The sequence below is a fragment of the Microcebus murinus genome, chromosome 2 (assembly GCF_040939455.1).
Source record: "Microcebus murinus isolate Inina chromosome 2, M.murinus_Inina_mat1.0, whole genome shotgun sequence".
Lineage (NCBI taxonomy): Eukaryota > Metazoa > Chordata > Mammalia > Primates > Cheirogaleidae > Microcebus > Microcebus murinus.
Window position 1 is genome coordinate 9,193,925 of NC_134105.1, and position 11,534 is coordinate 9,205,458.

At 53.9% G+C, this 11,534-nt stretch overlaps 1 protein-coding gene across 3 annotated transcripts in view; it reads left to right on the forward strand.

The window, feature by feature from the left end:
- Positions 1-1,247: 1,247 nt before the first annotated feature.
- The window catches only part of TMEM51 (transmembrane protein 51), a 49,852-nt gene continuing 39,565 nt past the window's right edge, over positions 1,248-11,534 (forward strand). For 2 of the 3 annotated variants that reach the window (XM_012763036.3, XM_075994249.1), the window contains exon 1: positions 1,248-1,459. The gene's annotated coding sequence lies outside the window, so the exon portion shown is untranslated. Of the gene's footprint in view, positions 1,460-3,206; positions 3,848-11,534 lie in introns of those variants that run through there. The other variant, XM_075994238.1, reaches the window with a different exon arrangement.

Sequence of the window (11,534 nt, forward strand, 5' to 3'; positions counted from 1 at the left end):
TCTGTAGTTGCACGCGTGGACACAGCATGCCCATGCATGCGCATTTTGGAAGCGATCTCCATCGCAGCCGGCCTATTTTTGTCCCGCAGGCCGCGGCTTCCCGCCAGGAGGCGCCTTCCGCCCTCGGCTCCTTGCCCCGACACCAGCCAGCCCCGTTCGGGCTTCTCAGGGTTTTAACTTCAAAGTGCTGGACACTCACCCGAGAAGGGGCCCCCGGCCTGACCTCTCTTGGAATTCAAAATTCCAAGGTCGCGAGGGGACGGGGCGGGCTCTTCCCTCGGTGTCCGGAGTCCGGCGCACCCTACCTGGAGCGCGGCCGGCGGCTCCAGGGCGAAGCCCGGCTAGGGCGGAGGCAGAGCCGCAGGTAAGAGGCGCCCGGGCCGAGCGCGGGTCCGCCCTCCCGGGGGCCAGGACTTGGCAGCGGCCGGCCACCCGCCTGCCACCCGCGGGGCGGGACACGCCAGCCAGCGGCGCTTCGCTGGGAAAGTTCTCGGCAAAGCTGGGCACGAGCCTCAGCAGGCGAGCCCCCGGCCAGGGCGCCCGCTCCGCTCCAGAGCGCAGGAACCCGAACGGGCTCCACCCGGGCCGGGGCTCGCGCGCGACCCCGAGAGCGCCCGGGGGACCCCGGAGAGGGTGGGGAGCCGCGCCGAGGGCATGAACTGACTCAGTTTTCAAAAACTCGCTTCCTCCTTCCCTACCTCCGTCCATCACTCGCCTAGCAGGGCACCAGTCCTGGGCGGCATGGGCGGGCCCCAGCGCCCGAACCTGCCCAAGGGCGCAGGGGGAAGCGCGGCCTCCCCAGGAGGGAGGCGAGGTGAGCGTCGGGCCAGGTGAGGGCGCGGCCGCCGGCGCTGCAGCCGCGCGGGGGCAGGGACGGAGGGGCGTCCGCCAGCTCCACTTAACCCCCAAATACTCGGGACGCCGGGCTTGAGAACCGCCCCTCCCCAACACTCACCCGATTCTCCGGCCCCAGGGGCCGGGGGCCGGGCTCTGTTCCCTTCCCCCATCCCCGCTCCTCCAGCTGGGTAAGGCGAGGGTCCGCGGGGGACGTAGGCCCCGCCCCCAGCCCCCACGCTCAGCCCGCTCCCGCGGCGCGCGCTGGGAGTGGGTACCCGCCCCCCGCAGCGTCGGTCCGTGCCCCAGGCCTGGGGGTGGCGCAGAGGGCGCGGAGGGAGGGTCGACTGGTGGGCGGCGCCTCCCCGGCTGGAGGCCCTCCCGGCCGGCGCCGCCCTCCCTCCCGCGGTCCCTCCCTCCCGCGCGCCGGCGCTCCCAGGCCGCGCTTCCTGCGTCCCCATCCCAGTCCCGGAGCGGGCAGCTCGCCCTCTCCGCCACCGCGCTCCTCTCCGAGACTCCCCGGATCCCGGCGCCCCGGAGGAGGCAGCCCGGGGGCGGCGGGGTTCGCGGAGCCCCCAGCCCCGGGCCGCCCGGCGGAGACGGAGCGGGATCAGCCGCCTCCCGGGTGAGTCTGAGCCGCCGCGCCCCGCGCAGTCCTGTGGGTTCCCCCAGGGCCGGGGAGGGGCGCCGAGGCCGTCTGGTCGTCTGTCCGTGCGCCGGGGCGCGTCCTGCCCTGGGTCTGCCACCCGGAGGACTCGGCGCCCCGCGCCCTCTACAGCCGCGCCCCGCCGGTGCCGGACGCTGCACCCCGCGCGGGGCCAGGGGCCTGGGCCGGGGTAGGCAGCCGGCCCTGGGGGCCCCCTGTTGGCGGGGACAGGTGCCACCCGCCCGGCGGGTTTCGAACCTTTGGCCTCGGTAGGGGCACCTTCCGCCGGTCCGAGTGAGCGGACTTGCCAGTGGGTCCCAGGAAACCACTCTGGGGCTGTCCTCCCTGTCCCTTACTCCTTCCTGGAAATCGAGGCTTTTTAGGGATTTAGGGGTGCGTGTGTTACGCCGCAGAAGCAGACGCTTGGGTGAGGAATCAGACGTGAGCAAAGAGAGGTGAAACTTGAGTTTTTCCTTCCGGAGCCTTGGTTTCTTCATCTGTAAAATGGGAGTGCTAGCGCCCTAGGGCGCAGTGGGGCACCTCTCGGCAGTAAGTTAGGTTACTGGGCTTCGGGGAGAGAAGACTCCAAATCAGATCTCAAGTCGCGCACGGACGCGAGGACAGTGGCCAGGGCGTGCCAGCTCTGAATTACAACACGCTCACTTTCAGAAAGAAATCGTTCCCCACCAGGGGTGGGGCAGGAGACCTGGACCCCTTTGGCTCCCCCGGAGCAGCCGCGGAGCGCCCTGTGCCGCGCTCTGAGTGCCTGTGACTGCGTGTGTGGCTCGGGGTCCCTCCTGGCAGCGCGGGTGGTCGGCGCTGGGGCCCCAGCCCCTGCGGGAGCCGGTGTGCGGGCCAGGGTGGGCGGGGCCGGTCGGTGGGGGTGGGGCAGCAGGAGGAGGGACTGCGCCTGCAGGGCTGGCTTCTGGCTTTCGCTTTGAATGGGTTACTTGGAGGATCTCTCTATCTCTCTAGGGAGAGATGGGCCCTGGGACCTGTGAAGGGCGTTCACACTTTGGAGACTTGTCACACAAGTTAAGTTGATGGGGCCAAGGGATTGGGAGGGGACCCCTTTCCTTCCAAATATGTCCCTACCCTCGGACTGGGAGAAAAGACCAAAGAAAGAGAAAGGGACAGGGCTGCTGGTGAATCTGTTTCTCGTGGTATCCCAAGCTGATAGTGGTTCCCTGATCGGAGTGTCTGGGGCGTCGCCCAGGGCCAGATCTGCCCCTGGTATCCAGGGCATAGGGGTCTCCCAGGGCTCCCAACCTAGTGAGGGAGGCAGAGACAGTAGTGACAAGCGTCACAGGGAGTTGTTGATACAGTCAGGCCACACCACTCGCTGGCCGGGTGAGCTGACCTCTCTGAGCCTCAGTTTCTTCATCTGTAAAATGGGCTGATAACTTCCTAAGACAACGTGGTGTATGTGTACCTAGCACATAGCAAATACTCTGTAGTAAGTTATGTCACAGGACTTAGCAGAAGAAAGAAAGAAACTCAGGAGGTCCTGCTAAGAGAATGCTGGAATACTCAACAGCGCATTGGAGTCTGTCCGGTAGACAGGGGAGGAAGGGCATCTGGGCAGATGGAACAGCCAAGCACGAGCACAGAGATATGAATGCGATGGGTGTGTGGTGGGGCAGGGGAGGTGCTCTGGCAGTGGAGGGAGGGTGTGTGGGAGGATGGGGGGGCAGGTACAGGGAGTGGAGGGTCTGGAATGAGCCAGACTGGACAGATGTTGACTGAACACCTCCTGTGGGCCAGGCACTGTCCCAGGTGCTCAGATGAACAAGAAAGACAAAGAGGGATGCACGTTTCATTCATGTTCTCCACGCAGAGGACTCATCCGATCTGATCGACACTTTAAGAAGATAATTCTGGCTACCTGGAGGCTGGGCCTTAGAGAAGACTGCTGGGAGAGAGCAGGCCGGCCGGCCGGCTGGTGGAGGCAGTGGGGAGGGCAGCTGGATGGGGTGGCCCAAGCAGGAGGCAGAAATTGACACGTGGCCTTCACATGTGACCACGGGTCAAGGTTGAGGTTCGGAGATTCCGTGTGAGGCCCACAGTGCCGGCCCTCTCTTCTACCAGACAGAGGTAGTGAGTGTCTGGGCTCTTGGCAGGACCCAAGCCCCTCCAGCGGTGGCCTTCCAGCTCTCTGGCTCCAGATGTCAGAAGGCCTGGGGGTTTCTCTGTGTGGGGAATAGCCAAGCCGGACACAGAGGGCAGCTGGACGCTGCTCCTGTTGTGCTAGCTCACGGTTCCTCCCTGCAGGGCTGCCTGTAGACCCCGCAGACCTCTTGGGCTGGAGGAGGCCAGAGCACAAGGAGCTTTAGCTTTTGGCTTCTCTTCTTCCAGCTCCAAATTAAGGTGAGAGTCAAGGGAATGAGGAGCATTGTCTCTGCAGGTGTCAGGAAAGTTCCAGAAGCTCGGATGCTTTCTCACTGGGGATGCGGTCAAGGGTCTGCTTCTGGCTGCTGACTTTTGCTTTCACTTTTGTTGTCTCTGCTCTGAAGCTTGCAGGACTTCCTGCAATTGAAAGCCATGTGAGTGCCCCCCCCCCAATGTTATAAGTCTCCCTTGGCTTGGAGGTGACAGGAGGAATGTCTCAGGTGGAAGGGACCTTTTGGTCATCAGAGCCACCATCCTCATTTGACACAAGAAACTCAGAGAGGGGAAAGGACTGGCCCAGGGACACCCAGCAGATCAGCAGCAGAACTGGGCCTGGAACCCAGCCCTCCAGACTCCGCTCTGGGGTCCTTTACATTATCCCAGAAAGCCTGGCCACATGCAGGTCTACGGCTTTTTTGGGCCCCAGGTTTGGTGGTTTCTCAACATCTCAGTCTTTCTAGCAGCTTCACAGAGTCTTGCTCCTCCCCATCCTGGACAGGTAGCCCAGCCTAGTGTGGGAATGTTTTTTTCTCCTTTCTCCTGGGTTGAGCCACGGCCATCCCTCCTGGGACCTCTTGCTCCCTGAAGAAACAGGCCGCTTGTTTGGAAGAAACAGGCCACTTGTTTGGTTTTCTCTGCTTCAGGCTGCCCTGCCCATCTCAGACAGCTGCAAGCCACCGGCCGGAGACAGCCTCTGAGGGTCTCTGCTGACCCTCCCCTCAGCTCCCCGCTGCTGGGGGGCCCTCACCTTCTATCTGTGTTGTTTGCTTGGGCCAAGCAACCTAGAGTCACCTCATTCTCTCTTGCCCTAGATCTGTCAGACTCGGCAGCCCTTGAACCTGGATGCTGGTTGCCTTAGACTATTGGGGCCAGAAGGGACCTTAGCCATCCGAAAGTCCAATCTGCTTATTTGACAAACGGGGAGACTGAGGCCCAGGCAAGGGAGGAGACTTGGCTGAGATCAGAGCCAGGACTAGACCCTGAAGTTCCCGATTCTGTCTTGAATGATTTTGAGGATGATTCTTGGAAAACAAAAACAGAGCATTCTCCCTGTCCAAGATCCTCCGTCTCTCTGCACTGGTCCACACCGCCAGGCATTTTGGGGGCATCCGCAGTGGCAGTGGCAGGTCCGGGAGGAGTGAAGGCTGAGGGCCCTGGCAGATAAGGGGTGCACGTCGAGGAGTGTGTCTTGACATTTTCGGGTCCTGTCGGTTCAAACTGGCGTGGACGTCGGGAGTGAGCTAGCGGCCGTGTTTACTTGGCACTCCCTTAGCCAGACTTCGTGATGTGCCTCTGGATGGACGGGCTTTTAAAGTTGTTTTCTTCCCCAGACAACAAAAGAAGAACACGTTCATTGTAAAAAAAAAAAAAAACTTAGGAGGATGACGTCACACATGCTGGCCACTGCTGCCAATATTGTGAAGTTTTATTCAAGTTTTTTGTTTGCTTGTTTGCTGTTTCATGTCTTGGTTTTTCTTCATCATCGCAATGTGCATTATCCTCATGTGACAATGTTTTCTTGCGGGTTCTAACCTGCTGCTCTCACGTGCCACCACCACCTGATGATGGCTAGCAGGTACTTAGGAGGCCAGCCTTTGGGGTTGGCTCAGCCCGGGCACTCCCCCGGCCAACATCCTGTAACGCTATGCGAAGCGCATAAGAAGTTTCTTGCTCACCACTGTCGGGGCTTCAGGGGGTCATTTTTCTGCATCACTGTGGGTGTTTGGGTAAGGACTGTATTTACAAAATCTAAAGCAAAAACTAATTCTCACCGGACTCTTAGAAATGGAAGCCATCTGATATCTGGGTAGGATGGGTGTGACTCAGAGTTCACACAGAGGGACGGAGAGAGCTTTGTTTCTTCCGATTTGTTGCTGTGCTTGTTTTGACCCAGCCTAGTGCCCCCACCCCACCCGTCACCACCCCTGGCTCCAAATCTCCCCGGGATTAGGCACTGGGTGTTTGTCTTGCTCGTCTCCAAGCCCTGCCTCTTGGAGAACAGGTGTCCATGGCAAAGATGTCGAGAGAATGTGTTTCCTAGTTAGGTGATTCAGGTGGGTCACCCCACCCTGGGGACGGGATCTCCTGGGGTGGGGTGTCGCACCCTCTAATGGGATCACAGCTTCGTGAATGCCATAATACATTTTCAGTACTGGGAGTACTAGTAGCGATCTTGGAGATTTGCTAAGTTAATGTTTACAGACTATGGACAGCAACTTCTTAGCAGGATTTTACATCACTTGAGTGGTTTTCCACTGGTTTCTTAAAAGTGAAATAGAAGAAAGTAGACTAGAAAATAAAGTGTGTTTTCTGTTGTGAAAAGTATTCCATAGCAAAACTTTTTAGTTATCTGTCTGTGGGTATGTCGTGAGTCACCAGATAAAATGTATTCCTAATTGCATGGTACGAACCTTGGGCAACGTGGCTCCAGTCCACTGGTTTTTATACTGTGATCCTGGGAACGCTGGGATTCCTGGGACGGGTTCCAGAAGCAACTCAGGGCCCTGCTGGGACAGAGCTGGGTGGCAGGAGGCAGGGCCGGGCAGACAGAAGCTTCGCGTATACACATTCCAGATGCGACGCGTGCGAAAGACCCCGTTAAAAAGATTCTGCGACTTTAAAAATGAAACAGAAAGTTGGAAGCCATTGTTAATCTAGCCACCTCCATTCTGAGAAGAAGCAACTTAGGCCACAAAATACAAAGGCCCTTGCAGGGACTAGGTGGCACTCAAACCTGACACTGACGAGGGTCTCCGAATGCAGACCTGTGACACCTCTCCAGGTGAAGCCCTGAAGCCAGTGTTAGCGCAGCTGGCCCCAAACCCACAACTGCCGTGCAGCCCGTGTGCCCTGTGGGCCACGCTGCCGTGTGCGCTTAGAGATGAACGTTTACCATAAAGCCTGTCACTGTGGTGCCAGCAACCCCCTCTCTATGGGTGAGGTGCGTAAAACATTAGTCTGTTCGACACCTGCATTTCAAAGACATCCCATTGCTGCCACCCTGTTTAGGCACTGCTCCTTCTTTTTTTTTTTTTTTTTTTTATGAGACAGAGTCTTACTTTGTTGCCCAGGCTAGAATGAGTGCTGTGGCGTCAGCCTAGCTCACAGCAACCTCAAACTCCTGGGCTCAAGCAATCCTGCTGCCTCAGCCTCCCAAGTAGCTGGGACTACAGGCATGTGCCACCATGCCCGGCTAATTTTTTCTATATATATTAGTTGGCCAATTAATTTCTTTCTATTTATAGTAGAGACGGGGCCTCGATCTTGCTCAGGCTGGTTTCGAACTCCTGACCTTGAGCAATCCACCTGCCTCGGCCTCCCAGAGTGCTAGGATTACAGGCATGAGCCACCTCGCCCAGGCCTGTTCCTTCTTTTTGTAATGCCCCAGAACTTTACAATGGAAGCTTCCGGGGCCTGTCTCCTGGCCTGAGAGGCCCTGGAGACAAAGGGCCCAAGGTCACCCAACAAACCCTGGTAGAACAGGACGAGAACTCACTGCAGTGGGCAAGTTCCTTTCTCTAAGCTCACGATCTCACAGGATATACAGTTCTGGATGTCGCCAGAAGGTTCTGCCATGTCCTCTGTTCAAGATGTAGAACCAGGTGGCTCTGAATCTTGGTGAATTTTAAGTCTTTGCCATGTTTTCCTCTTCACATCTGGCCTGGAGAGAGAGAAGGAGAAGTTACTTGCCTTCCCCTTAAATAGGTCCCTGGGTGCACAGGCCGGCTCCTGTTGGGCAGGGTGTGGGCGTGGCTTGTTGATATTAGGTGGGGGCACATGATAAAAACAGAAAAACAGAAAACCAACTGTAAGTAAAACTTTCCTAAGTTATCCTAAGAAACTTCACATATTATAGCTTCATTAACTACACTTTGGAGGGTAGCAATTACGCACTGGAAATGCCTTTGGGTAATTGTTGTTTTCAAACAGTGACAGATGCAGATTCTCCTGTTTCAAGGGAAGTCTTCTGCGGCTCAACACGGAAATGTTCTGGTACATGATACACACACTGCGCCAGGCACTGGGGACAAACAAGGGCCCCCGTGGGGGAGCCAGCAGTGAATGTGCCATAACTGTCCCCCCAACAAGGGATGAGGGAGCCCAGGGCTGTGAAGGAGGGGGGTTAACCCTAACTTGAGAGTTGGGAAGAAATTTCAGGAAGAGTGAAGTCTGAGATGAAATCTGAAAGGGGAGTGGAAGTTAAGCAGCAGTAGGTGTCCTGGGCCAAAGCAGTAGCCTGTGCAAAGGCCCTGAGGTATAAGAGAGCTTAATTCACAAGAGCTGATACCAGATGTATAGGGCAGGGGTAGGAGAAAACCTTTTATATAATTTCTTCTTAAAAGTCATTTTGGGTATGGCAGTTCCTCAAAAAGTTAAAATAGAATTACCATAGGATCCAGCAATTCTACTTCTGGGTATATACTCAAGGGAATTGAGGAGCTGTTTGTACGCCCACGTTCATGGCAGCATTATTCACGATAGCTAAAATGTGGAAGCAACCGAGATGCCCACTGATGGATGAGTAGATAAACAAAATGTGGTACATCCACGCAATGGAATATTATTCAGCCTTAAAGGAAAGAAATGCTGACACCTGCTACAGCATGGATGAGCCTTGAGGTCACTATGCTAAGTGAAATGAACAGCCACAGAAGGAAAAACACTACGATTGATTCTACTTACTTGAGGAAACCAGAATAGTGAAAATCATAGAGACAGAAAGTAGAATGGTGGTTGCCAGGGGCTGGGGGCGGGGGGGGGGGGGGAGTTGGTGTTTAATGGGTGCAGAGTTTCCGTTCTTTGAGGTGAAAGTTGGTCTGTGACGGTGGCACACTATGAATGAACTGAATGCCACTGAACTGTACGCTTAGAAGTGGCTAAGGTGGTACATTTTATGTTATGTATATTTTATCACAGTAAAAAACTTTGGGGGAAAAAAGTCATTTTGGAAACAAGCCTCGGATATTCATTCAGCCATACTCGTTGAGTTCTGTGCACAGGCCAGGCGTTCTTCTAGGCTTTGGGGGGAAACAGTGTGGGGTGCAAGAGAGATGTGGTCCCCGCCCTCGTGGAGCTTATACCTTTCAGAGCAGCAGAGAGGAGTCGAAAAACTAGGAAACAAACAAGTAAGATAACAAATCAATAACCGTGTCCTGCACTGAACTAAAATCTTTAGTGCGTCCCCACTGCCTGCAGGATCTAGTCTAAGCTAAGCTCCTTTGCTGTCAAAGCTCAAAGACTGCTGCCTCGCCCCTCCCCCACCCGCGACACCCGCCCCTCCCCCACGGTATCAGTCACCTGGAACCACCGTCCACCATCCTCCTGTTACCCCCGCCTACCCCGCCCCAGCCAGGGACTTTGCTGGCTTTTTTCCTTCTTGTTCTTTCTGCTTTTCTTCCTAGACTGCCCAAAAGCTTTAAAAAATATAATAACTTCAATTCCAGGATTTTATACTGAGGAAACAAGGTAAGGAGTTAGTTTCAACACTGTTGTTTTTTTTTTTAAAATAATAGTAGCAAAATTAGAAACCGATGATGTGTCCAGCAACAGTCCAAGCCAGGACTTTTTTTTAAAAAATAAAATGTTTTATTTGGGAATAACGTAAGTTGCAAAGATAGTTCGGAAAGTTTCCAGACACCATTCACCCAGTTTGCCCTCGTGTTGGCATCTTACATAACCATCCTGTACCTTATCGAAGCTAAGACATTAACGCCACTGCTCACTAAGCTACAGGCTTCATTTGGATCTCACCAGTTCTCCCACTGCTGTCTTCCTTCTCCCAGATCCAATCCAAGATACCACCTGTCTCCTTAGTCTCTCCCAGTCTGCGATAGTTTCTCAGTATTTCCTTGAATTTCATGACCTTAAGAGCTTTGAAGGGCACTGGTCAGTATTTTGTAGAATGTCCCTGAATTCGGGTTTTTCTGATGGCTTCTCATGACTGGACAGAGCCTTGGGCTTGGGAAAGAGGCCCACAGGGGCGAAGTGTCTTTCTCGGTCGCATCCTGGCTTGATTTAATACTATCAACAGGACTCTCTGTGTCAGCCTCGATCTCTGGGGTAAGGTGGTGACCGCCACGTTTCCCCTATGTGAAGTTCCTACAGCCCCTTTCAGAAAGGGGCTCTTTCAGCGTGACAGTAAGAGGTAAAATTATAAAAGAAATTATTGAACATGATCAATAGATTAGACTCCTAAAATTTTAAAACTTGGATGCATTCAGATGGTACGTGGAGGGAGTGTTGGCAGCACATGGCAGACAAGGGGTGGTTTTCTGAACGACAGGAGCTTCTCAAGTCAGTAAGGGAAAGTGGAATGTTGGGGCTGAGAAATGGGGCAAAGAAGGAATGCTGCTGGCCAGAAAGCGCACACACACACACACACACACACACACAAGAAACAATATTCACCCTCCCCTCCCATTTGGAACTTTTAATGACCTGTGTTGAAGACCCAGTAGACATGATTCCTCATCTCTCCTGGACTGATGCTTTGCCTTGTGCCGGCTGATGTGGGACCCACCCTGCTGGGTAGGCAGACACGCAGGCAACAATGGGTCGTGTATAATTCTTCACTGAAATGACTTTTACTTAACTCTTTCTTTAATTAGGAAAGTAATGCATGCACATGGAAAAAAAATAAATAAACTGCAGAAGGATATCCAATGAAAAAGTATGAATCCTCCTCTCATTCCAGCCCCCCCCAGTGCCTTATACCGGAGGCAGCCTCCATTCACAATTTCTCATATTTAATCTACACGTCCAGAAATAGTCTCTGCATAGAGTGATGCTTTTATATCCTGCTTTTAGATGTTCTCCTGGTAATCAAAGCAATAAATGTCAGGATCATTATGAAATTATTGAGTAATTTTAAACTTGTCATAACTCACATCAGGGTCCTCAGTCACCTTTAAGGACCCACAAACCACCTGACATTGCATGTGGAACATTCTATCTCAGCATTTTTCTGTGGCAGGTCAGTAGCCGTCATCAGATTCTCAAAGGGTTCTATGCACCAAAAAAACAAACAAACAAAAAAAGCAAGAACCACAGCTAGTAGTTATGAGAAGCAATCTTTTATAGATAATTGCTAGATAGATGCGTAATTAGCTGGGATACATGTGTAATTAGTTGTCAATCAGAATACGTAAGTTCCAAATTTACGTATTGTTGGTCCTTAGTTTTATGGTTGCAAGCTGGCGGAGCCATTGATTCCACGGTTTTGTCGTGGGCCGAGAGGAACTGTGCCTGGCCGGGCCAAGAGAGGTGAAGTTCGTTGGGTTCTTCGCCCCGCCTGTGTGTTTGTACTGACTCGTCGCGTGTGAGGAAGTATGTTGGCAGCTTTAGAACATGTGTATTCTCTTGCCCTGGATGAGTGAGTTACTGTAACTTCTTACGGAGAGGAGTACACAAACTTGCTTCCTACAAGAGGGTTTCAGGATGAAAAATGTTCAAGAAGAGTTTAGTGAAATTCCTGGGAAGCAGAGCCATGTCCGGTTGGTGATAAAAGTCACAGATGTTTCTGCATCCTTGATGGTTGAGGGGGAACAACCAAGCTTTCCCGTCACCCTAGCCTAGAGTAAGTCATTTCATGTTCAGAGAGTTCTATGACAGATGGGGAAACTGAGGCAGGAGCACACTAGCTACTGTGCAAATGGTCCCATATCTC